This window comes from Ptychodera flava, assembly GCF_041260155.1.
Source record: "Ptychodera flava strain L36383 chromosome 23 unlocalized genomic scaffold, AS_Pfla_20210202 Scaffold_23__1_contigs__length_28996876_pilon, whole genome shotgun sequence".
Lineage (NCBI taxonomy): Eukaryota > Metazoa > Hemichordata > Enteropneusta > Ptychoderidae > Ptychodera > Ptychodera flava.
The window spans coordinates 27,276,758-27,303,573 of record NW_027248277.1 but is presented as its reverse complement, the minus strand read 5'-3'; the positions used below and the strand labels follow the sequence as shown (position 1 = coordinate 27,303,573).

At 37.7% G+C, this 26,816-nt stretch overlaps 1 pseudogene; it reads left to right on the top strand.

The window, feature by feature from the left end:
- Positions 1-26,816, top strand: part of LOC139123704 (ubiquitin-conjugating enzyme E2 Z-like) — a 585,434-nt pseudogene that overhangs the window by 494,313 nt on the left and 64,305 nt on the right.

The following is a 26,816-nucleotide window of genomic DNA, read 5'->3' as shown; positions in this document are numbered from 1 at the left end:
GTCGGTTGAGATATGCCAGAGTTATGGCCCTGTACATGAAAAAATCATGACAAAATGGACGCACGGCGGCCATATTGGATCGTATCATAAAACAAATTGATGTGCATAGCTATGATATTGGTCAATGTCCTTGTACCAAATTTGAATAAAATCGGTTGAAACATGCCTGAGTAATGGCTCTGTGTACATGAAAAAATCGTAATGAAATGGCCGCTTGGCGGCCATATTGGATCATATCACAAAACAAATTGATGTGCATATGTATGACATAGGTCAATGTCCTTGTACCAACTTTGAATAAAATCGGTTGAGATATGCCTGAGTTATGGCTCTGTACATGAAAAAAATCGTAACAAAATGGCCGCACGGCAGCTATATTGGATTGTATCACAAAACAAATTGACGTGCATATCAATGACATTGGTCAATGTCCTTGTACCAACTTTGAATAAAATCGGTTGAAACATGCCTGAGTAATGGCTCTGTACATGAAAAAATCGTAATAAAATGGCCGCCTGGCGGCCATATTGGATCGTATCACAAAACAAATTGACGTGCATATGTATGACATAGGTCAATGTCCTTGTACCAACTTTGAATAAAATCAGTTGAGATATGCCTGAGTTATGGCTCTGTACATGAAAAAAATTGTAACAAAATGGCCTCACGGCAGCCATATTGGATCGTATCACAAAACAAATTGACGTGCATATCTATGACATGGGTCAATGTCCTTGTACCAACTTTGAATAAAATCGGTTGAAACATGCCTGAGTAACGGCTCTGTACATGAAAAAATCATAATAAAATGGCCGCCTGGCAGCCATATTGGATCGTATCACAAAACAAATCGACGTGCATCTGTATGACATATGAAGTAATCCTTGTACCAAGTTTGAATGAAATCGCTCCAGGCATCTCTGAGATATCTGCGTGAACGGACGGACGCACGCACGCACGGACGCACACACGGACGCACGGACACACGCACGGACATGACCAAACCTATAAGTCCCCCGGACGGTGTCCGTGGGGACTAAAAATCAGACATCCAGCTCTATGGGTTTGCTCAGAATTAGATATACGCATAATTAATGAGGTACAGTATGAAGCATCATAAGGTCTCCCATCATACCATATATGAAGCGTGTACCGCTTGTGGTTACTGAGTTATGGACAAATATGTATATTTGAGGTCAAAGGTCATCGAGGTTATGTGACATTTTGTCAAAATAATTGTATTGCTAAGTTATCAAAAAATCAGACCTCTAGCTCAATTGGCTCGCTCAAAATTAGATATGTGCATAATTAATGAGGTACAATATGTGGCGTCATAAGCTGTCCCATCATACCATATATGAAGGGTGTAGCACTTGTAGTTACTGAGTTATGGACAAATATGTATATTTGAGGTCAAAGGTCACCAAGGTCACATGACATTTTGTCAAAAAAAATTGTAGTACTAAGTTATCCCTATGTACCAAAAATCAGACCTCTAGCTCTATTGGCTCGCTCAAAATTAGATATGCGCATAATTAATGAGGTACAATATGTAACGTCATAAGCTGTCCCATCATACCATACATTAAGGGTGTAGCACTTGTGGTTACTGAGTTATGGACAAATATGTATATTTGAGGTCAAAGGTCACCGAGGTCACGTGATGTTTTGAAAAAAAAATAGTATTGCTAAGTTATCCCTATATACCAAAAATCAGACCTCTAGCTCTATTGGCTCGCTCAAAATTAGATATGTGCATAATTAATGCGGTACAATATGTGGCGTCATAAGCTGTCCCATCATACCATATATGAAGGGTTTAGCACTTTTGGTTACCAAGTTATGGACATATATATATATATTTGCCGCCAAAGGTCACCAAGGTCACATGACATTTTGTCAAAATATCTGAGATACCTGCGTGAACGGATGGACTCACGGATGGACTCACCGACGGACATGACCCAATCTATAAGCCCCCTGGTCTTAATCCGTGGGGACTAAAAACTGTGTCACTGCATCCTTTTTGCAATATGCATATGATGAGAAACTAAATTTTTATTTTTCTTGGCCTTATACATGGGAGTCTATGGACTGCCTTATACATGGGAGTCTATTGACTGCCTTATACATGGGAGTCTATGGAGACTGCCTTATACATGGGAGTCTATGGACTGCCTTAAACTATGGTAGTGTAAACTAAAAAGTCCTCTAACACGGCCAAATTTGATCGCATTGTGAAACAATAATAGGGTACTATCCTTGTGCAAACTTTGAAAGAAATTGACCTGGGCATGTCTGAGATATCTGCGTAAACGGACGCACGCACACATGCACGCACGCACGCATGCACACACGCACGGACATGACCAAACCTATAAGTCCCCCCGGACGGTGTCCATGGGGACTAATAGCTATTTTTGACACACGTTGATGAAGGTAGTGGAAATCTTTGATAGCTCAATGCAGTGGCAAGAAAATACGTGGCAAAAATAGCTGCGAAAATACACAATTGAAGATTTCATCATACTTTGAATATATCACAGCAGATCATCCCTAAGAACATGTCAACCAAAGCTATCTGATGAGTAGTTTTTTGAGAACAAAATTTTCTGACGGAAAATGGCAATAATTGCCCCAAAAAATAACCACATATGAACTGAAAATGCTCACGTGTTTAATTATATGTTGCAGTTATGTGTAAGTTTGAACCTTTGCCACATGTTTGCAACTTCAGTGAAAGTGTTATGATCAACATAATGAATAATATTCACCACAGATTAATTTTAAATCCCAGTATATATCCCCAATCAGGAAAGTTCATTAAAATATGCAAATTAGGAATTGACTGAAATGTTCTCATTAAATGTGCAAATTATGAATTAGCTGAAGTAAAAATGTTAAATGACTTTCAATAATGTCGTATCATAGTATCTTTAATGTACAAAGCAGTTCGTCAACTTTGGTCTAGTCAAGACAGATAAATATCCTTAATTAGGAAAATTCATTAAATTTGCAAATACGGAATCGGCTAAAGTAAAAATGCTTAATGACTTTTAATGCTGTATCATAGTATCTTTAACGTACATAGCAAGTTTTGTCAAATTTGGTCTAGTCAATGCAGATAAATATCCCTAATTAGGAAAGTTCATTATATATGCAAATTAGGAATTGGCTGAAGTAAACGAGGACTTTAATAATGTTGTTTTATAGTATCTTCAATATATGTTGCAAGATTCATCAACTTCGGTCGAATCAATTCAGATATATATCCCTAATTAGTGAAGTTCATTATATAAGTATTTTCAATGTACATAGCAAGTTTCATCAACTTTGGTAAAGTCCATTCAGATTTATATATGTAATTAGAAAAGTTTATTAAATATGCAAATAAGTATTTAGCTGAAGTAAAACTGCTTAATGACTTTCAACAATGTTATATCATATTATCTTCAATGTACATAGCAAGTTTCATCAATTTTGGTAAAGTCCATTCAGATTTATATATGTAATTAGAAAAGTTTATTAAATATGCAAATAAGTATTTAGCTGAAGTAAAACTGCTTAATGACTTTCAACAATGTCATATCATATTATCTTCAATGTACATAACAAGTTTCATCAATTTTGGCAAAGTCCATTCAGATTTATATATCTAACTAGAAAGCATCTGCAAGCAAAAGCGAAGTTCCAGAGACCAGAGCAGCGGAAGAAACAAGAGAATGTGTGACAAAGATAGGTGCAGAATGAAAGAGTGCTTTGGATTTTAATATTCAGGGCTGATAGCAGTGAACACCATAAACAACTAAAAGCAAGGCAGTCCGGGAAATTACAGTACACAGATTACAAATGCCTACATGTACGGTAAAAACGCAACAGATACATACCGGGGAGACAACGCTCGGAAATGTTTATCAGACGACATTCTCGCGAGCCAGAGCAATAATTTTCGCTCCGCTGACCTACGCAAAAATCAATCGCTTGACGGGTAGCACTGAGTTGTTGCCGTAAAGAGGCGTGTCATTTACGACGATGATCAGACGAGAGGAAACATCAGACCTAGGCCGTTGAAATTGAGCCACATGCATTTTCATTTGAAAGCACAGACTAAAACAATTTTCATTGCTATATCGCTGTTTTCACAAGATACTGACCATTTGATCTTGGAAAGTTGAGTTGCTTTTACGTGCAGCCAACGCATGCCGGTGCATGACAGACAGTACGTTCACTATGAATGCCTAGCTCTGCATGGCAGGGCTGTGTGTTACCGGCGTTAAACGGCCTCCCACCACAGCCCCACAGACTGATATAGGAAAAACCGCTGGTGGCTCCTCAGAAATACGGCGGGCAGTTTCTCCGCCAAAACAGCCGATTTTGAGTCCAAATTTTGCATTGATCATCGTTTTCGAGCACACCCACCTCGCCTAGGTACACGATGTGCTCAGCCGCGCTTGTACACTTAGGGAAAGGCTACTTTTCTCTCTCTGTGCGAGCGAGGCGATCGATACGCCGCCATGTTGTCTCATGAGCATTCGGCGAAACAGTAGAGCGCCACGTACGGCGAGTATTTAGAGAAAAATAAAATCAAAAAGCAACAAAAAACAAAGCGAAAGAAAGCTAGAATTATTAATAACTGAATGCAATATGATAGTTGAGCAATGCCAAATAAAAAATAAATAAATAAACAAACAAGAAATGCCCGTAAAACCCGTCCGAGCTGAGCGATGACGTCATAAGCGTGCCGCAATGCATTCTGGGTAATTAAGGTAAAATTTGTGTATGGCATGTTCTATGGTAGTAAAACCGGAAATAGAGAAAGAAAGAAAGAAAGAAAGAAAGAAAGAAAGAAAGAAAGAAGGAAAGAAAGAAAGATAGAAAGAAAGAAGGAAAGTGAGCAAAAACTTTAGTTCCAGAGCTGGTCTCTGGAACTAATTAGGAAAGTTTATTAAATATGCAAATAAGTATTTGGCTGAAGTAAAATTGCAACAATGTTATATCACAGTATCTTTAATGAACATAGCAAGTTTCATCAATTTTGGTCAAGTCCATTCAAATAAAAATCCCTAATTCCAAAAGTTCATTAAATATGCAAATTAAGAGTTTGATGAAGTAAAAGTGCTTAATGACTTTCAATAATGTCAAATCATAGTATCTTCAATATACATACCAAGTTTTGTCAATTTTGATCAAGTCAATATATATATCCCTAATTATGAAAGTTCATTAAATATGCAAATTATCCATTCTCTTTTATGTCACTACTTAATATCTTTCACAGCTGATATATCTTGGTGTGATCAACATTTGTAGCAAATCTCATCAAATTGTTTGCAAATGTTGTCAATATATCCAGTTTTTTTTTCTAAAATCATTAATTATGCAAATGAGCAAAAAGTAAGCAAGCCACATCCACCAAAAACTAATCAGTTCTTGCCATTTGCAAACTGAATCTATGTACCAGATTTGATTCTGATCTGATGAGCCGTTTTTGAGATATTGAGCACACAGACAGACAGACACACAGACAGACAGACACACACACACACACACAGACAGACATTGCTGCAACATATGCTCACGTGTGTCAACACTTGAGCAAAAAATTGCAGATTTCATCATAATTTCAAAAGATCAAATTTAGTTCATTTATAGAAACCTGTATTTCATTATATATTGCATTTATGTGCAAGTTTGAACCTTTGCTACATGCTTTGCTACATTTAAAGTGTTATGATCAACACAATGAATTTCACCACAGATCAATTCTAAAGGTCATTAAGTATTCAAATATGTAATTAGCTGAAATAAAAATAATAATTTCTTTGAGTACTGTCATTGTATCACAATATAGCATGTGTAATTACCTTTGGTCAAGTCCTTCAAGCTCTATATGCCAAACCGTGAAAGCTTGTTAGCTATTTATGCAAATTATGAATTAGCTGACATGAAAATGCAAAATGACTTTCAATGCTGTTATAACCTGGTATAATGATCAATGTACACAGCATGTTTCGCCAAATTTTATCAAGTAATGCCAGTATATATCCCTAATTTGGAAGTTTCATTAAATATGCATATTGGGAATTGGCTGAAAAAAATGTCAAATGACTTTCAATAATCTTGTATCATAGTATCTTTAATGTACATAGCAAGTTTTGCCAACTTTGGTCAAGTCAAAACAGATAAATATCGCTAATAAATGCGGGATATCGGACCGCAGGCGGGCGAAGATTGCATTATAAGCGCGCCAACCCAAACTCACTGCATGGATATCACATTTACGAAATCGAAGTCCAAAGTCAACTACGTCATTGTTAGAATAAGAGAGGTTTTCCATCACACGGGAGCATACCACCACAATTTTGCACAGATGGCGTTGCACTGGCATTGAAAAAGGGTGCATGGGAGCATGGGAACGCGGGCAGTTTCCCTCGCTATGGGTAGGAAATGCATTGAGCAAGACACACTTCCGGTTTGCAAAAAAACGAGGATCCCATTTATGGGGCGCTCAAATATAACTATTTGCTGCGATACATAGCAGAGGCGTATATGTTTGTGATGCTGAGAATAACATCAGTAAATAAATGACGGTTTTAAAAGTTGACGTTTTTTGCGATGAAACAGACTTCTGAAGGTAGCTCGCTTGGGGAACACGTCATCCCGGCCGCTGTCCGCTTTGACCCCAGTAATTCACACTGGTTTTGGTCGGCCCCAGGTACCCAAGTCACTTCGACCCCGTCACACTTTTGCCTACATGTCAACGGAGACGATTCAACATGTTCCACAACAAAGCCAAGACAAAAATTGAAAATATCAATAAAATGGCTTCACAAAGGCTGAAATACACGATACTCGATGAAGTATGAAGTTTATGAAATGAAATCAAAATTGACAACACAAGTGTTTGTCTCGGGTAATACCACTTGAAGTTGAACTATTCTACAGACTGTTTTTTTCCATACAGTGCAGTATTTGTCAGTGACAATTAATCTTTCCAATACATTTTTTTGCAATGAGCTGGAAATTTGATTAATATCGAGTTAATGTACATAAATATTCCGTTATTTACTGGACACGTTTATTTTCTCGATCCGCTATCTGCGGACTACGTGCTGAAGTACATTGACTGTTCATGTCAATGATCGTTTCTCCCTCTGCAGAGTTTCTGTATCCCGTTCAACAACGCTGTACCTCGATCACACGATAGTGACGCCATGTAGCTGTGCAGTATTGAAACTTATCATAAAATGGCCACCTCGTCTAACAGTAACACGTATTGTCGGGATTATCGTACGGAAAAAAGACTGCAAAAGTAAGACTTATGAATCTTCATCAGAATTGAACACATCATGATTGTACACGAGTATCAACCGTGAATGCACGTTGAGCTCGGCAGTTACACAAGCATGGTACGCAACATGCATAGCCCTACGAGTATGGCGACAGTGTCCGGCTTTGGCTACGCCGCCTACCGGAGGTGGGAGGCGGCGTAGCCAAAGCCGGACACTCTCGTCATACTCGTAGGGCTAGCTACATGCACTGCCGCGATGCTGATCGTATGCATTCCAAGGCCTATCCCGGAATTTGTTTCACAAACAACCTCAAAGGAGAGCAAACATACTTCTATGGACAATGACGAACACGTTTCTTGGCGAAGCAAGATCAAAACAGTGCAGAAGTACATGAATTAGGTCATGGCCTTGGACTCTGTGCACGAACCTGATTGGACACTTCAATACCTTTGACCCAAAGTTATTATTCATCAGCACTTCCATGCCATGAGGCTAGGTAGAGAACGTATGTATTTCATTTCTGGCGATCGAGCAGCGAGGGAAACAATCAATGACCAAGGATAAAGCTAATTTGCTAAACGACATTTTATCTTGAATAGTGAGTTGAATGAGTAATAAATATCATATTTTTAATGTTCAATACGAGGTTGAAACACGGAGGGACCGTGGTTGAAACCAGAGCTATCCAGCTGTAGCCAACCTGGACAAGCACATTTCACAGCGCCCTCAAACAGTCGATTGTTTTCACTTGTCATACGCGGCGTAACAGAAAAATTAAAACTTTCATAACTTCATTAATATCCAAGCCACGCCCACCAAAACCTTTTCAGTTCTAGCCATTTAAATTCTGAAGATGTCTACCAAATTTGACTGAAATACGTTCAGCCGTTTTTGAGAAAATGGACCAACAGACAGACAGACAGACAGACAGACAGACACACAGACAGACAGACATCGCTGCGACATATGCTCACGTGTTCACACGTGAGCAAAAAATGGCAAAAATTACCCCAAAAATTCAAATTTCCAGATTTCAACATAATTTCAAAAATATTATTAAGGTGATCTGCAGGAACCTGTATACCGAATTGCAAAGCTATTAGATGAGTAGTTTTGGAAATACACATTTTTTGACCAAAAATGGCTAAAATTGCCCCAAAAATACAAAACTACAGATTTCATGAGATATTATAGCTCATCTGTAAAAAGTAGTATACCAAATTTCAAAGCTATCAGACCAGTACTTTTTTAGAAACACATTTTTTGACCAAAAATGGCAGAAATTGCCCCAAAATTACAAAATTGCAGATTTCATCATAATTTCAACAAATATCATTAAGGTGATCTGTAGAACAATGTATATCAAATATCAAAGGCATAAGATGAGTAGTTTTGGAAATACACATTTTTTGACCAAAAATGGCAAAAATTGCCCAAAAAATACAAAATTACAGATTTGATCAGAAATTCAATATATATTACTTAGTGCATGTATAGAAACCTGTATACTAAATTTCAAAACTATCAGACCAGTAATTTTTGAGAAATACATTTTTTTTACTAAAAATGGCAAAAATTGCCACTTTCACCACGATTTGAACAAATCTGACTGAACTCAACCTAAGTAAACTGCATATCAAATTTCAAAGCAATCGGACAAGCGGTTTCAGAGAATATTTTTTTACCGAAAACACCGAAAAATGCCCAAAAAATACAAATACCGGTATGCAAATTTCACCACGATTTGAACTATCTTAAGTGAGGTCACCCGAAGTGAACTGCATATAAAATTTCAAAGCAATTGGATTTGCGGTTTTAGAGGAGAAGGCAATTGTTTACGGACGACGACGGACGACGACAGACGACGACGACGGACGACAACGACGGAAGACAATGACGGAGGACGACGACGAAGGACGACGGAGGACGACGGAAATCAACCTATTTGATGAGCTCCATGTCGCTGACAGCGGAGCTAAAAAGTTAGAGTTCTCTTTATTCGTGAGTTGCTACCCTGCAGCGATGATGCGTTTGTTTGTTAAAATGTGCTTTTTTATAGGTGTAGGGTGGGTAGGAGTTTAACAATGTGCACTTGATCATGGTGGAAGCATGGCATTGAGCTGCCGATATGCGAGTGGGTGATGACTCATAGGGTATGACGCAAGTAGATAAGATAGCAACGAATGAGGAAAGGGAGCAGGCATAGACTGTGTTATGCCTAGGGTAAATATAGTGAATGATTAGGTATAACAATGTGTGTGGCCTGCATGGATCACTATGGGCTTGGTCTCTGTGCCTATTCCCGCATAAACCATGACCATAGCGAAGCCATGATCATCCATTAAATGCAAAGAAATGACACCGAGACAATTAATTGTTAAGGCATGGCTGAAATCCAAGTGTGATGGCACATCCCAGCACTGTCACCACCTTTCCCCTAAGGCCACTCGCAGATTTGAGTGGCCTCAGGGGATGACCGCCATGGCGTGGGAGTCGAGGTGGCCTAGAAGCAGGGCTCCCGCTACCTATTCGCCAATTAGCCAAATGCGAAAGAAAGTTAAAAATGGCTACAAAAATTCCTGTTTGGCTAATGTAGTGGCTATTGAATTCTTAGACCTCCTCAACCGAAAACTACACCTAACAATAAAATGTTGTAAGATGTTGAAACAGTTTACCTTCCTTTCTACAAAGTTGCAATGTATTGAAATAGTTTAATCTTCTTTCTACAAAGTTCCAAATTCCCTGGTACGTAAAAAAAAAACACTGTTGCTGTTCGATACTACAATACATCATGAACGTAACGTCCATGAATACACTGAGGCCTGCTTTTGTGAGTCCTGGGTCGTCCTTGAGTCTATAAGTTTTACCTACTTTGCTGTATCAAAATTTGGCCTGCAACTACTCAGTTTGATGGTAAAAACCATAATTCCAAAAGTAACTTTCACAAACGGAGCCATAATACAAAGGAAAAGGAGAAAAAGTCAGGTTTTCTGAAAGGTCAAGTCTAGGTCATCTCATCATGTGATGTCGTGCATGAAGACCCCCTAATTACACAATTATGGTTCACAAGAAACCACCTAGGGTAAGGTAATTTTGAAAGGTAATTTTGCTGCCTTCCAATTTAAATGGCATTCAGCTTGACTGACTCCCATTCGGCCTACTTTCAAACTGCTATAACTTATACAAGAAATTATATGATTCTGAATGATTTTAATATTTTTGTAGATTCCACCCGTTTAATGATCTAGAAGTGAACATCACCAGACATTTCTTGATGATATCAAAATATCAAATGAAAATATATCTGGGCTAAAATGTTATCATAATCATTAAAACAATGAATGCCCTCAAACAGTGTGTAATTTTTAAAATGAACATATATCGTTGTGTCTTGTTTTACAAGAGTTTTGTTTGGCCTAGCCCTTTTTGTCTCAAGAAAAGTACTTATACTCAAGATGCTATTTCAGCCTGCTTGATCACAACTATGACATACAAGTAAAAACGGGGCCTTAAATACCACAATAATCGTATCTACACTGCCATTGTGCTATACCATAAATGCTGTCTTCTGCATGGAAAATTGTTTTACTTGTGTAGCTCAAACATTTAGGTAATGGAAGACTGCATAAATTTGCCACATGAGAAGCCTGTAACTTATGACAAGCTATCATACTGTGAATACTAACTGAATGTGGCAGAAATATTCAATCTGTACCTCTTGTAATATACACTTAACATTGCTACCAGATTTTCAGAATTCAATTATATACCTAATTTTATTTCTGGTGTTTAAAGTTTACCACCAAAAATGAAAAAGGATTTCTATCCCTGAAATGTCATAAAAACACAGATTATAAATGCAAAAACTAAACACATATTTCTTTAATGTACCAGATATGAACTGAAAATGCTCACGTGTTTCATACAGTTATGTGTTACTGTAAATTTGAACCTTTGCCACATGTTTGCAACTTCATTGAAAGTATTATGATCAACATAATGAACAATAATCACCGCCGATTAATTCTCAAAGGTCATGAAGTATACAAATATGTAATTAGCTGAAATAAAAATATTAAAGTTCTTTGACTGCTGTCATTGTATCACCATTTTATATAGCAAGTGTAATTCAAGCCATATATGCCGAGTTGCGAAAGCTCATTAGATATGCAAATTGTAAATTAGCTGACATGAAAATGTGAAATGACTTTCGATATTGTTTTAACCAGGTATAATCATCAATGTTGTCATGTTTTGCCACTTTGATCAAGTAAATCCCAGTATATATCCCTAATAAGCAAAGTTCATTAAATATGTAAATTAGGAATTGACTTAAGTAAAAATGCTTAATGATTGTCAATAATGTTGTATCATGGTATCTGCAATATATGTAGCAAGTTTTGTCAACTTTGGTCAAGTCAATTCAGATATATATCTCTAATTAGGAAAGTTCATTAAACATGCAAATTAGGAATTGGCTGAAGAGAAAATGCTTAATGACTTTCAATAATATTGTATTACAGTGTCTGAAATGTACATAGCAAGTTACATCAATTTTGATCAAGTCAATTCAGATGAATATCCCTAAGTATGAAAATTCCTTTAATATGCAAATTAGGAATTGGCTGAAGTAAAAATGTTCTTTGAAGTTCAATAATGTTATATCACAGTATCTTTTATGTATATAGCAAGTTTCAATGACTAAAATCAAGTTAAATTGTATTGCTAAGTTATCCCTATATACCAAAAATCAGACCTCCAGCTCTATTGGCTGGCTCAGAATTAGATATGCACATAATTAATTAGGTATGTTAAGGTCTTCCATCATACCAAATATGAAGGGTGTAGCACTTGTGGTTACTTCGTTATGGCCATATATGTATATTTGAGGTCAAAGGTCATCGGGGTCACATGACATTTTGTCAAAAAATTGTATTGCTAAGTTATACCTATATACCAAAAATCAGACCTCTAGCTCTATTGGCTGGCTCAGAATTAGATATGCGCATAATTAATAAGGTACAGGATGTGATATCATAAGGTCTCCCATCATACCAAATATGAAGGGTGTACCACTTGTGGTTACTTAGTTATGGCCATATATGTATATTTGAGGTCAAAGGTCATTGGGGTCACATGACATTTTGTCAAAAAAATGGTATTGCTAAGTTATCCCTATATACCAAAAGTCAGACCTCTAGCTCTATTGGCTGGCTCAGAATTAGATATGTGCATAATTAATGAGGTACAGGATGTGATGTCATAAGGTCTCCCATCATACCAAATATGAAGGGTGTAGCACTTGTGGTTACTGAGTTATGGACATATACTCATATTTAAGGTCAAAGGTCATCGAGATCACATGACATTTTGTCAAAAAATTTGTATTGCTAAGTTGTCCCTATATACCAAAAATCAGACCTCTAGCTCTATTGGCTAGCTCAGAATTAGAAATGTACATAATAAATGAGTTGCAGGGAGATGCCAAGGTCAAAGGTCAAGTGGAACCCCCAAAATTGTGGAGAGCAATTTGGTCCCCTACTGGCCATTGTCCAATAGACGCTGGCTGTCTTGGACTTTAACATAGGCCAGAATAAGCCATTGCCGTAGCTTAGCTGCATAGGTATAGGGGAGGTCAAAGGTCATAGAAAAATCAGAAAAATAATACTTTAAAAATCTTCTTCTCAAAATTGGCAAGACCTGTGACTTTGATATTTGGCATGAAGGAGCAAGGCTATAAGGTCTAACCAGGGTTAGGTTGGTAGCGGGTCGAGTTGACTGGGGTCGAGTTGGTTAGGGGTCGAGATGTCCAGAAACCATGGTCATCATGCTTCCCATAGACTACCATGTATCACAAAAATTAAAACTGTGATAACTTCATTAATGCAAGCCACGCCACCAAAACCTTTTCAGTTCTAGCCATTTGAATTCTGAAGATGTCTACCAAATTTGACTGAAATACGTTCAGCCGTTTTTGAGACACGGACACACAGACACACACACAGACACACACACACACAGACAGACATGGCTAAACCATATGCTCACGTGTGTGAACACGTGAGCAAAAAAACCATCATGAACATCATACAAAACATCTTGATTTGTAAAATTAGGGACTCCTGAATGACGAGAAAGCTGTTGCCACACTTGAGGTCATAAACTGGCTAAAAGTTACTCAAAATGGCTAAAAGATTTTTGATTTGGCTAATGAGTTGGCTAATCATTTTGGTGACTTAGAAGGCCCTGAGAAGGCGGTACGGGCTCCCTCAGAGGATCTAACCGTGCATCAGGCAACATGCTACCTGGCACCCACTTGGGCCACGGTGCACATGTGGGGCAACCTCGCGCCACTCACTGGAAGAGTCTGGTGATGTGGATGTCAAGCAGTGTTTGATCATAGTTCCTAAATTACATTTCAAGAGTTCGTATTTGTGCTAAAGTCCTGTATACAAGCATCTGGTCAAGTACATGGGCTCAAGTCCAGTATAAACTTCAGGCGTTTGGGCTCTGGAATTCTCTGTCAGTGAGCAAGAAGATGGGTTCACAATGGAGTTCCCAGTACCGCTGACATTGGTGTAGACGTGGAATCCTCCAACTGCATCATTAGGCACTTCTGTCAGGTTCAAGGTGGCAGGCAATTGCTCAGGTCCTTCCTGAATATGTATGACAGGTTTGATTGTCAGTGTGGAACTGCATGTGGCAACCGCATTAGCAGTGCCCCCAAATCAAACAATGAACAAGTATGAGCCCCAAATGAACATGTGATGAGCCCAAAAATTAAGCATCTATGACTAGGATACTTCTCTTTCCATTCAGAGTTGGGCCGCCAATGAGCAGGCTGGGTTGTGGGTTGTGCATGGTGATGGCCTTACTGGGCGGTGAAGAGTTAGTTACCAAGGTAGAGAGGAGATGATGGTTGTAGGGTTGAGGGTGTCATTAGTTTGTTGGTCGTCGGGTTGGTGGTCACTCCCATGAAAGGGCTGGAAGAGCTCTTGTGTGGAGAGGTAGTGGTGTTGCTGGGCATTGTTGTCAGTTGAATTACATACAGAGCATACATGTAGTCTCCCATTTCAGCATGGAGTCTTGCATGAGCCACGGCTGAAGGATCGGCATACCTGTGGTTGGTCAGACTGCTCTTGAGCCGGGTTTGCTCCAGTTAACTTGGTCCGGTTAGCATGCGGCATTCAGGCAAAAGGCTTTATCGTAGCCTAGCCAGGCCTCTCGCTTGTAGATTGAGGCTTTGATCATTGCAAAAGGAACGTTCACCAATAGCAATGCAGGTAGTAACCAGAATGAAGCTATATAGTTCTAAAATGCACTCGCTTGCCTATTTTGGCAAAAAGTGCCTGCAGTATGTTTCGGAAACATTACACATTTTTCTCTGATTTTTATTGTCAAGAAAAGGACAGTAATCAGGAAGAATACCAACCTGTTTCCTGTATGTCAATAGTTTTACTTGCCTAAAGTTCTTAATCCAGTAACTCCAAATTTCTGCCTTATACATGTAAGAAGAAAGCTCATCCCTGTTTAAGTGCTGTAATTTTCCTATCAAATGTTTTGTGAAAGTTTACCATTTGTTTTGATTTTTTTTGCAATTATTTTGATAATTTTGGACCTGATGGGCATAATTTCTTAATAGCTAGTGTTTCGCCTGGGTTACAAAATCTTGCAGCAAATTTGACTAGAAGCTCCAAAAACTTATTTGCCAACCAGATGTTCAGCTAGCCAAGCCAATAGCATTGATCGCAAATGACATCATTTCTCTCTCATTAATATGCAAAAAAAAAATTAGTCTGCATTTTCAGCAAGAATGATGGAAATAAACCCTTCTACTAGTGCTAAAGGTCACACTAATTTATGCTTGAGATTACAAGGTGCCAACAACAGCCATGCATACGGTACAACAATAAAATTTGTCCGAATTTCAAGTGATACTGTCCAAAGTTGTGCCTTGCAGCTACCTGAAATTACTCTCAGCGCTATACTGTACATATTGTTATAGACAATGGCACGAAACCTGGTTCAGCATAGTTTTTCAAATGAATATATCCAATCTCCTAGCAGTTCAAAAGCAAAATACTCTCAGACATGAAAAATATGTGCAGTTTAGACTTTTTATTTTGAGTTGAATATGATTGCTTTTATTTTTAAATGCATAAATTTGATTTATGCTTGAATTTAGTAAGCAATGCGCCATGCTCAGACAGCATATCAATGGCGCTTGGGTCAGGGGTCATCACCAAAGAACTAGGCACACCTTCACAGCCAGCTTGAATCATGCCATGGATCGCAGGAATCACGGATCATTTATCCAAATGTTCACGTTTATTATGTAACAAGTCATCATTGATGACACAGAACCACGTGTTAATTGTTTTTTTGATTACAAGTCCTTGGAGAGGATAGAGTCCTGTTCATTAATTAGATCTGTGATTAAAGATGAGTTCAGGGTTCGAAATTTATTTTTTGTTTGGTGGTCAAGTTTGACCACCAGATTCAATTTTGGTGGTCAATTGCAAAATTTTGGTGGTCAAAAAAATTGTCATTATCAGAGTGTATTTCTTGTGAGGTCAGGGTCCATAGGGGTGAATAGTGGGCTGACATCTTGTTCTGGAACCATTCCACTATGCTGCTACTCGTGTTACGTTGGTTTATGTTAGATGCCCAATAAAATCCACCAGAAAATTTTCAGTATTTTCACAACTTGACCGCTGCATGAGTGACTGACTGACTGTAAGTTTTGACAGAATTACAAACTGGGTAATCAAGAAATGACAATTACTGCTGATAACATGACAATTATTGCATTTTTTGGACTTATGAAGTTTTGTCAGAGTTTTGTACCTTGATCTGTGTCACTTTAAACGACTAGACAGAATTTGCAAGGGATGTTATGCAACATTTGCAGACTTAATCACAATAATCATAGCAGTAAACAGTAAAACAAAGAGAGACATTGCCTATTCAAAGGAACGCCTCACTTGGGTAGATTAGAGTGGGTTTGAAGGACTGACATTGAACCACAGTGGAGGGACTGTGATTGAACAGACAAGATGTGTACTAGATAACTGCTAAAATATCTATCTCTGAGGATAATATATTGTTTCTTGATACTCCTAGCAATAAACTGTAAGAGGCAAATAAGACTTGCAGCTCTGCAGTGCACTCATAAGTGTGACCTCCGAAAATTTGATGGTCAACATTGACCACCCACAACAAAATCTGGTGGTCCAAATGAGATAATTGGTGGTCTTTTGACGCATGACCACCGGGTATTTCGAACCCTGGAGTTCCATGGTAATGAAAACGTAAAACCAATGTGGACTGCCACCCTAATTGCATAGGGTCATTAAATAAGTCCATTAGATTTTAATCAACGGGATGTTGCCAAACATTTTTGCATTCTATATTATAACACTGACAGATTATCACGTGTACCACATTTCATAAACTATACCACCAAGTGTCAATGAATTGTATTACATCACTGTGACATGTACAGTTTCATCAAATTTGATGAAGTGTTTCTGGACATATTATTCAAATTAGGAAAGGTCATTACACATGTAAATTAAATATTAACTAGAAAGCATTTGCAAGCAAAACGAAGTTCCAGAGACCAGAGCAGCGGAAAAAAGAGAATGCGTGACGAAGATTGGTGCAGAATGAAAGAGTGCTTGGGATTTTAATATGCAAGCACGTACCTATAGTGAGGGCTGATAGCGGTAACAACATAATACAACTAAAAGCAAGGCAGTCCAGGGAATTACAGTACACAGATTACAAATGCCTACATGTACGGTAAAGGCGCAACAGATACATACGGGGGTGACAACGCATGGAAATGTATATCAGACGAGGGGAGGCCGTTGAACCACTGACTAAAACAATTTTCATTGCTATGTCGCTGTTTTCACAAGATACTGACCGTTTGATCTTGGAAAGTTGAGTTGCTTTTACGTGCAGCCAACGCATGCCGGTGCGGTGACATACAGTTCACTATGCTATGCCATGCCACGCTGTTGATCCGCAGCGTACATGATGTCTTCGTTCCAAGTTTACTTATTATTTCAAGATGTGAGTCAAACAGATATTTCATCAAATTGCCACTTCTGTATCTAGGGATTGTGTAATCAGTTTGATTTGAAAATATTTCGTCAATGACTTTTGATGTCTTTTGGCTATGGCTGTATATCAATTTTTTCTGTCCTTTACATACAATTGCATTAGATACAATCAAGGGTGTGACGTGTGAAATTGTTCTGTTGTTGACACTATTCATACAAATTGAAAGGAGTAAATAACTAGTGACATTGTAAAACAAAGAAGCTACAAATAATCTGTCTTCCTTTCGTGTGATTGTACGGAAGTTGACCAGTCCATGCCATTGTGAACATTTTGCCGCTGAACCTCATAGCGTTGCGGGTAACGATGATAGCGTCAGGTGAGATTGAAAGCGTCGCAGGCTTGAACGATGGCGTGGCGGGCCGTGACGCTGTTTTGGGCTGGGGAGAACCCTGTTAAAGCCTCGTATACTTGTACAAATGTCTTCCGCAAAACTTATAATAAGGATATACAACCCCTCTTCAAAATGCGATCGCTCTCCGAAACGTCACAATATCTAAGCTCTTGAAAGATGACGCACGGTCGCTATGCTTGAATCATTGCAAAGCAAAAATTCAACATGGCCGCCAAGACCGGTCTAAACCATATGGAAGGCGTATGACGTAACAGTAACAGGGTTCGAAATTTATTTTTTTGTTTGGTGGTCAAGTTTGACCACCAGATTCAAATTTTGGTGGTCAATTGCAAAATTTGGTGGTCAAAAAAATTGATCATATCAGAGTGTAAATCTTGTGGAGGTTGGGGTCCATGGGGTTGAATAGTGGGCTGTACATGCTGTTTTGAAACCATTTCACCATGCTGCTTTACATGTATGTTGGATGCCCAGTAAATCCACTGGAAAATTTTCAGTCATTTACAGATCAACTTGACTGCTGCATGAGTGACTGACTGACTGACTGGTTATATGCAAAGGACTTGAGTTACAGATTTTAAGTTTTGACAGAATTACTGTGTAATAAAGAATGACAATTACTGCTGATAACATGACAATTATTGCATTTTTTTGGATTATTATGAAGTTTTGTAAGAGTTTTGTACATTGATCTGTGTCACTTTAATGACTAGACGAAATTTGCTAGGAGATGTTATTCAACATTTGCAGACTTTATCACAATAATCATAGCAGTAAACAGTAAAACAAAGAGAGACATTGTCTGTCCAAAGGAACACTCAGTTGAGTAGTGGAGTGGGGTTGAAGGACTGACATTGAACCAAAATGGAGGGACTGTGATTGAACAGACAAGACATGTAGTACTACTTAAACTGCTAAAATATCTATCTCTGGGGACAATATATTGTTCTGGATACTCCTAGCAATAAACTGTGAGAGGCATGCAAGATTTACAGCTCTGCAGTGCACTATTGTGACCTCTAAAAACTTGGTGGTCAAGATTGACCACCCAAAGTAGAATCTGGTGGTCCAAATGAGATAATTGGTGGTCTTTTGACGCATGACCACCGGTATTTCGAACCCTGAGTAAAGCGCCACGTACGGCGAGTATTTAGAAATAAATAAAAATAAAAAAGCAACAGAAAACAAAGCGAAAGAAAGCCAGAATTATTTATAGCTGAACGCAATATGATAGTTGTGCAATGCAAAATAAAAATAAAGAAATAAACAAACAAGAAATGCCCGTGAAACCCGTCCTAGCTGAGCGATGACATCATAAGCGTGTTGCAATGCATTCTGGGTTATGAAGGTAAAATTTGTGTATAGCATGTTCTATGGTAGTAATACCTGAATGAGAGAAAGAAAGAAAGAAAGAAGGAAGGAAAGTGAGCAAAAACTAACAATTCCAGAGCTGGTCTCTGGAACTAATTAACATAACACTACATAGTGTCTTTATTCAATGTTGAAGCAATGTGAGCTCAACATCTGTATCAAGTGTCATGAAATTTGATGGACCATTTCATGCCATATCAGCCACATTATGAAAATTTTATTCCCTATGCAAATAATTGACATGATACTACTACATATCTTTTCATGCCATAACACTGGAAGATTTACATTTGTAACACATGAATTTGATACAGCTTTTCTAGACATATTATACTAATTATGAAAGATCATTAAATATGCAACATAGCAATCAATTGACTTGATACTGCTTCATCATGTCTTCTCACAGTATTACAGTACTGAAAGATCAACATCTGTACCATGTTTCATCAAATTTGATGCTGTATTTCTGGACATAGCCCCTAATTAGGAAAGTTCATTAATGCAAAATAGCAATTAATTTGAACGACACTGATAAATATCTCAATTCAAATGTTAAAGCAATGTAATCTCAACATCTATACCAAGTTTCAAGAAATTCGATGAATAATCTCTTGACATACAGTAAAACAGGTTTAATGAAAACATTGAATAAATAAATTTTACCTTTCTGTTGTGCAATAAAAGTTAAAACCTTTTTAAACTATACAAAGATTTTGCTGCTTTATCAGCCAAATTTGTAATTGTGTCATTGAAACTACCATTTGATTTAATTTTCAGTCCTAAATATGTATAGCTTTTATTAACAGATTTGATGCATGTACTAGTTACCATAGTTAAATAAGTGTTTATCTATCAAAGGAGATTTACTAAAATTAATTGCTTGGGTTTTCTGTAAATTAACATTGTTTCCAATTAGAGCTAAATATTTGAAGCATATCTATTTCCTTCTGCAAACTGTCTTTTGAAGTAGAGATTAAGACAAGGTCATCAGCGTAAAATAATGTGTTAATTGGAGTATTATTCAACACTGGTGGTTCAGTATTTACTTTGTCTAGATTGTTTTCAAGTCATTGTCATATAAATTGAACAGACTAGGACTCAGAACACAGCCCTGTTTTACTCCTTTTTCAACTTTCAGGCTGGGCAAGACAAAATTATTTGTTTTGATGTGTAATTTTGTGTTATTGTCAATGTGTTTTATAAGTCTGTAGTGGCATGCTCATGCTTTTGACCATGCCACTACAAAATTTGAAGGTACCTGCCTTTCCAAATATACGGTTGGCTTTCCTACTCTGATCCTAATCTTTCTTTATTTCATAGGTTTAGTGGTACTTGTGCTTGAAACCTGTGTTTGAAGTGGTTTCCCAAGAGCAGCCAAAGTCAAAAAGGAAAGTTTCCTGTTTTTGCTAAGTTTCACCATCACTACAGTCCTTCACTGTTGACGACATCATGGCTGTCACTGCACCGAGTTATCATTAAGCACATTGCGCAGTCAAATCCAAAACTTTGCAACATTTAAGTTGCCTAGTCATGGTATAGTAGCATGTGGTACTTTGTATTTGTGGGCTATTTTGTTACAATTTTATTCTTTACTGTATGTGTTACTAATAGGATCTCATGACGCGTAAGTGATAAAGTATTGTCGTGCATGTCCCAGGACAACGTGTGGACAAAGTTATGGCGTCATGGTGCAATTTTTGTTTTGCAAGTTTGGCTAATTTTTGCAAAAATCTTCTTACCAAATGATACTTTTTCTCGCATTCGCGATTTGGCAACTGGGCTTTTGAAAGTTAGTTAGCTATATTTTTGATCAAAAGTTTGGAGAAATCTGAAAATAAAATTGTCTGAACTGGAAAAAATTGCATCATTTTCATACAGGTGCTAGGAGACTGGGTACCGTATGTTGTGTGTTTGAACCCAATTGAAACCACGGTATTGACTTCTGCACTCAACTGGTTAATGAGTTTATCCCTGGAGACTTACGACTATGGCAAAGTGACATTGATTTTGCCACGTAAATGATGTTTCTTCATGTGTAGAGCCTATCTTTATAGTGAACATTGTGTGATTAACACAACCAGAGCTTTGTCTCGCAAAATGTGTGAAATTCGCTATCATTTGCCATAAATGTAAACTGATTAACAGATACCGGAATGTGCATCAAAGAGACAGGGCTTTAGTCCGGAATCCTGTTATCACATTGTTTTACGTATTCAGTCACTGAGACAGCATTGTTTCACATGCTGACAGAGATGCCGACATGAGTGATTACATGAGAGTGAAACTAAATGATTGAGCCACACGCCCCTGCTTCCGCTGGTAACATAGTCAATACACAAGTTGGATAATCATTATTTTTTGTGAACTTTGCTGAGATCCAATAAAAAGTTTTTATTCAACACAATTCATGGCGAAAACACACATAGGCCTATAAGTATATGCCTCAACAACGCGTCCCTCTTACCAAATGTACAAATATTTTCAAAAAGTCGGGGTTTCATTCAGAGCAGGAGCTGGCGAATTGAACCAGCTAAATATTTTTTACCTTCTGAAATGGTTCAGATATCTATCACTAGCTGTATAATCAAATTATTCAGCAGCTTTTAAATGAAAAAAATTTAGTAGATGATTGACTACAGTCACGTCGTAGAAAGCCTTGCCTGAATGAAAACAAATGTTATGAATTGGGACAGACGTTTCTATTTGCTACTTTAATTGCTTACTCCTATGTCGTAACCTTTCTATCCGCCAATGAAAATGTGTGTACTACTCCCGCCAATTCTCGTATGCTTCATTCAAAATGCCCAAGAAGTCTGAAGCGGTCGCAAGGTCAAGCTTCGCTGTATGATCTCTGGTTTTTGAAATGTACCAAGGAACAAGAGAATGGTAAATGCATGGATTTAAACTATTTCGAAAGGCAATGGCCTGAATTATATTCTCAAAAAACTTCCCGATTTATGAAAGTTAAAAGTTCAGTAGGCCCACGTGTGTTCCACAATGGTAGGCGTGATTGTACTATGCATAGTGACCAGCCGATCACAGTCAACTTGAAGGCCAATGATCATGAAGTGATGTGCATGGTACACTGCCTGTCCATCTCATATTTTAACAAGAGGATCGATAGTTCATACAAATTGCCAGGCCATTCTCAACAGTTTCACTTTGATTGTTATTTAGATAGTGAAGTTGGTTTTGTAGTAAAGGGAAAGTTGTTTCACACATCATCACCTATCTTGTTTTGTATATAGCGTATTTCAATGTGTTTTGTTTCAATATATTGTGTTTTGGTTGTTATTGTGAGAATTAACAAAGGGTTGTTACTTTAAACTTCAATCGTCACTGTCTTTCAGAAAACTTTTGTTCATATAATATTTTGTTCATATAATATGTGCCATTTTCCTAGAGTGTTTACATGGTAATTCTAAAGTTTAATAATTTTAGCAGAATAATTTAACAGACCCTCCCAGAACTGAGGAATAAATTGTATATCAAGGTTCATTCACCCAAAGTCACAGTAATATTCCATGATTTTTCAGGAATATTGTAAGCAATTTTCCAAAAGTATTTGTTGTGAAAAATGCTATTTGTGAAAAATGCTATTTTCAAGGAGTGTTAACTAAGTTTACACAACACATATTTCGATAATAAGTTGTTCTTGTTCTTACAGGGCTCGAAATTAACATTTTATTCTGGTAGTCATATTGACCACCACATTTTAAATTTGGTGGTCATTTTATTGCAACTGGTAGTCAATATTTTTTTTAACTGAATCATATTATCAGGCTTTTTGTATTCATGAAAAGAGAGGTCAATGTTATGGTGGGAGTCTTTGAAAATAGCTGTACCCAAAATGTATGTCTGTACAGTGGATAAAAAAAATAATACCTATTAAACAGGATAAGCAGTATTCTCCCACCCAAATGTTCATAGCATATTGGCTAACTTTGAACATTTTTTCGAACAAAAAATATGCAGAAATGTGGCCTCTGTAGCATTCACGGACAAATAGATGAAGTTCTACTTTCTAAAAGGACATGTAACTTTTTCATGATTGTTTTCATGAGCTTACAAGCCTCTTAAAAAATACTATAAGACTTATGGTATGCACATTAGATATATTGGCATTAAGACTAAAACCTACGAAGACAACAGTGCTGTCATTGAACATGTTTGATTTTGAACATGGAGGTATTTTTTACCTCCATAGTTTGAACTACGCCGAGTACGCGTACAGAACTAGATTTTACACTGAATCGTGCTACCAGCAGTCCACAGTCAAGTTATATTTCATTTGTTTACATTTGCGGCCCGCTGAAACATCCTGCATGCTCATTGGTCTTCAACCAAAGTTAACTTGGCCGATTGTTACCGCGATATATCAAAGTGATGACAAGTTTACATTCCACAAAACAAGATGAATTTATCATAATAGGCACGTCGAGGTACACGATCTGCGGTGTGTACACTCGAAGGCGAAGAGGGCCGAGGGCTGCCAATTGTTTCAATAGGTACCATTTTACGACAGTCACACATAACTCCTATGCGCTGTGTGCCAAAATGTGGCAAAATTTATGTCTTTCAAAGTTTTATGGTAGAATGAACTCATGATCATTTCGCGATCTTTTTTTCAGAATTATCGGGTATCTGTCCAACTTTTCAGAGTCAATTTAATTCTTTTAAGCTTTCAAAGGACCAAGAGACCTAGCAGTCGCTCAGGCTAAACTGTTTAATCAGAGATTAAGAGTTTGTTTCCGTGAGTTGCGACGTGTAATGCCATTCATCATGTCATAGACATTTTCTCCACGTTCGATCTCGATAGCGTAATATTTTTCCTATGAAATCTTGCTGCGGCAGGATAACCGTTTATGTTTTGAACACTAAGAAATAATATAGCAGCCAATAAAACGGAGTTGGTCTGAATTTGGAAGAATGAAGGGCTGTACTTTGTACATTTGTTTGTATACGTGTAAATTCTGAACCGTAGTGGTGCTATTGAAGTGTACAGGCCCGATGCCGATTTACGCTGTCGCTAGACAAGTACAGTGCTATTGTAATACTGTATCACATTGTTGCACCTAAATCAATCCATTCCATTGCTTGCCGAGAACGTAATTCATGTTAAATGAAAAGAATATTGATAGCATAATTTTATTCGCTTTACTGTGCCTCAGCGTCAATGGGAGGAGATTACAGTATGTTACATTTTGGATACAACGTGACGTGTGCCTTTGGTCTCAAAAACTTGGGTCCCAGCCGTGGCGCGAGCGGCTAATCGCTCTCGCAGAATCTGATTTGCGCGAGCTAAGGCGAGCCATCAGACAAACCGGCAACCGCTGAAATACTACATTCTTTTCATGATGGTCAAAATGACCACCAGTTACTGAATTTTGTGGTCAAGCGTGGAAAAATGGTGGTCATTTGACGCAAGACCACCGCGAATTTCGAGCCCTGATTCTTATAGGTTGTTCATGAATGTATTTTATAAATGTTTATTGTCAACTGTCTGAGGTAACATGCAAGGCTGTAGGAAACTTCATTTGACAAAAGCAAGTTTTGTTCAAATGTTATGCAAATGTTATGCAAATGTTATGCAAATTTATTTGCTAATTTTATGTAAATTAGGTATCAAATTTATTTTCAAACCCGTGGAGAACACTGATTTGGAATGGCCATTTTGAAAAACAAACTTTGAATGTAACAAGCGACATAAAGGCCGATTTTGAAAAAGGCTGATAGAGCTCAGCTATGTTTTGTGGAGAATACCAATTTGTGACACACATGTTGACGAAGAAGGTTGAAGTATTTGGTAGCTCATTTCAGGATGCCTCATAAAAACTGGCAAATATAGTTGCAAAAATACACAACTGGAGATTTCATCATAATTTAAACATATCATATTAAAGTGACAAAGTGCGCCATTTTCTACAAATTTTTCAATGGCAAAAATCCCTAGTAAATCAATAGGTGGCCCCAATAATGACTATGGATGGCTTCAATGATATATAAAACTGTCTTCTTGCTCTTTACAGCAATGTTTAATGTTTGTCTTGGCATCCAAGCCATGGTTGAACCCCAATACATTATATACTCATGTCATTGTGTGGAAGAGTGCGTGGGCAGCCACAGGCAGTCCAAACGCATTAAGTTTTTCTCACGGTTTTCTCTGTCATATCCTCTCCTTTTCTTCATGCTCTAACTGATCCGGGAAAATAAAATAAATGATTACATAACCTAGCCTAGCCTCCTGACTCTAATCGTCCGCTCGCACGGCTCGTTAGCCACACAAGAGTCTTCCACTAACTACACCATGCGTGATCACGCTGGTATACAGTGCGAAGGAAATCTGATAAGCGGTCCAATCACAGCACGCGTTACATAAACAGAGAAATCCGAGATGGCACCAGCAAAGTGCAGCGTGTCCAACTGCGACATAGATCAACGAACAATCTTCACATCAATGTTTCCCAGTCACTTACTTGGCATTCTAAACGGAGTTTGCTGAGGACTTGACGATCGTGTTGGTACAATTGTAAACCATTTTTCACCAAAGTAAATACTTAACCCTTTCACTCAGGCCTGACTTTCTGGTAACTTACCAGAGCTACCCCTATATATAGGGGTTTAGGCCTGAAAGGCTTAAGCTAAGCTGCAAGTTACACTCTCGCTTTGAATGCGTACGCCAAGAATTAGAAATGAAATGTAAACAATGACAGCGATCGCTGATTGGCAGGTTACAACCGTCTGGTGGCACTTTAAAAACCACGATCTGTGGGCTCGATCTGCCAAGGCCTGATTTCGGGAAGCATCCAGCTGTCCGAACAGTAGGCCTTGGCAAGCGAAGATGCCTGACTCTTTTTTTAATTTACATCCCATTACAAGGACGTTTATGTCTCATATACACATCTTGTAATTAAGCATAATTAGTTGACACAAGTAATTATGCTTATTTTCTATTATTATTATTAGCTTTATTTCAGGATAAAAACAACATCATCCCATATCAGTTAAAAACAAGAAAAAAAAAATAGCGTCAATGACACTGTAGCTCCCATCCTGGACTATTTAGTGTTTGTTCTCTGGTCAGATATTTGAACATGTGTGAAAGGGATAAAGTGCATGAAGTGAAAATACTTAAATGAAATGTACTGGAGACAGTGAAATATGTTTAATGTAATTATTCAGAATATAAAATGGAAAAAATACAGAATTAGATATATCGAATACTGTGATACAACCATTAACTCAACAAGTCATTTACAATGACATAGTCCCCACTTTTAATAGGAGTATTAGTCTTGATGGGGCAGGAAAATGTGGTCATTAAGAAGTATCACTGGAGTGTATATGTTGAGATCTATGGGCACATAGGTCTATGTCGTTGTTCCCAATTTGAAACACATGAGGCATGTCTAAGTTATGGTTCTAAATCGGGAAAAAAGATCAGACCTCTAGCAGTATTGGCCAGCCAAGAAATACATATGCGCATTATAATGAGGTACAGGATGTGACATCTTAAGGTCTAATAGCCTATCAAATTGGAGGGTATAGAACATGTGGTTACTGAAATATGCATATATATGTATAATCAAGGTCAAAGGTCATCGAGGTCACATGACATTTTGAAAAAAAAAATTATATTGCTAATTAATCCCTATATGCCAAAAAATCAG